At 46.4% G+C, this 1487-nt stretch overlaps 1 protein-coding gene across 1 annotated transcript in view; it reads left to right on the forward strand.

Annotated features, from left to right (window-relative positions):
• Positions 1-1487, forward strand: part of SP1 (Sp1 transcription factor) — a 32351-nt gene that overhangs the window by 3975 nt on the left and 26889 nt on the right. The gene's annotated exons all lie outside the window — the stretch shown is intronic.

Genomic DNA, 1487 nt, shown 5'->3' on the forward strand with positions numbered 1-1487 from the left:
AGCCTCCTGAGTAGCTGGGATTATAGGCACCCGCCACTATGCCCAGCTAATTTTTTGTATTTTTTGCTAGAGACCAGGTTTCACCCTGTTGGCCAGGCTGGTCTTGAACTCCTGACCTCATGATCTACCTGCCTCAGCCTCCCAAGGGGCTGGGATTACAAGCATGAGCCACCGAGCCCGGCCTCCGCACCCCTTTAAAAATGTTAAAACCGACGGGGCGGGGTGGGGGAAGTTGTAGTGGGCCTAGATCCCGCCGTTGCACTTCGGCCTGGGCAACAAGAGTGGAACTCTGTCTCAGAAAAAAAATAAATAAAAATGTAAAACCATTCTTAGCTCTAAGGCCTTCTTTGGCCTGTGGGCCAACTCCTCGATAGGATAAAAATTGATTATGGGTGGGGCGTGGTGGCTCACACCTGTAATTCAAGCACTTTGAGAAGATGGGTGGATGGCTTGAGTTCAGGAGTTCAAGACCAGTCTGAGCAACATGGTGAAACCACCGTCTCCAACAAAAATTGGCCAGGCATGGCACATGCCTATAGTCCCAGCTGCTCTGGAGACTGAGGCTACTCCAGAGGTTGCAGTGAGCCAAGATTGTGCTACTGTACTCTAGCCTGAGCAACAAAGCAAGACTGTTAAAAAAAAAGAACACAAAAATTAGTTGGGCAGCTGGGTGTGGTGGCTCACGCCTGTAATCCCAGTACTTTGGGAGGCAGGGGAGGGCGGATCACCTGATATCAGGAGTTCAAGATTAGCTTAGCCAACATGGTGAAACCCCTTCTCCACTAAAAATAGAAAAAAATAGCCGGGCGTGGTGGCACACACCTGTAGTCCTAGCTGTATGGGAATCTGAGGCCAAGAACTGCTTGAACCTGGGGAGGCAGAGGTTGCAGTGGGCTGAGATTGCGTCACTGCGCTCCAGCCTGGTCAACAAAGCAAGACCTTGTCTCAAAAAATAAAAATAATCCAGGCGTGGTGGCTCATGCCTGTAATCCCAGCACTTTGAGAGGCTGAGGCAGGTGGATCATGAGGTCAGGAGTTTGAGACCAGCCTGGCCAACATGATGAAACCCGCCTTTACTAAAAATACAAAAATTAGCCAAATGTAGTGGTGTACACCTGTAATCCCAGCTACTGGGGAGGCTGAGGCAGGAGAATCGCTTGAACCCAGTAAGCTGATATCCGCCACTCCACCCCAGCCTGGGTGACACAGTGAGACTCCGTCTCTAAATAAATAAATAAATAAAATAAAATTTGATTATGAACTTGACCTGTTTGTAGAACACAGATTAAATCATCAGCTATTTCTTGTGAACTGTAACACCTAATTGAAGGGAAAATGATGTAATGGATTCCGGAATGATTTTTCAACAAAAGAAGTTGCCTGGTTAATATTAACCAGAATATCTCATACTCTGAGCATGCTGGTTAATCAGGGCTTAATTTTTTTTTAACTCCTAGTTATCTTTTTTTTTTTTCTTTTTTTTTTTT

This window comes from Cebus imitator, unplaced genomic scaffold (assembly GCF_001604975.1).
Source record: "Cebus imitator isolate Cc_AM_T3 unplaced genomic scaffold, Cebus_imitator-1.0 Scaffold285, whole genome shotgun sequence".
Lineage (NCBI taxonomy): Eukaryota > Metazoa > Chordata > Mammalia > Primates > Cebidae > Cebus > Cebus imitator.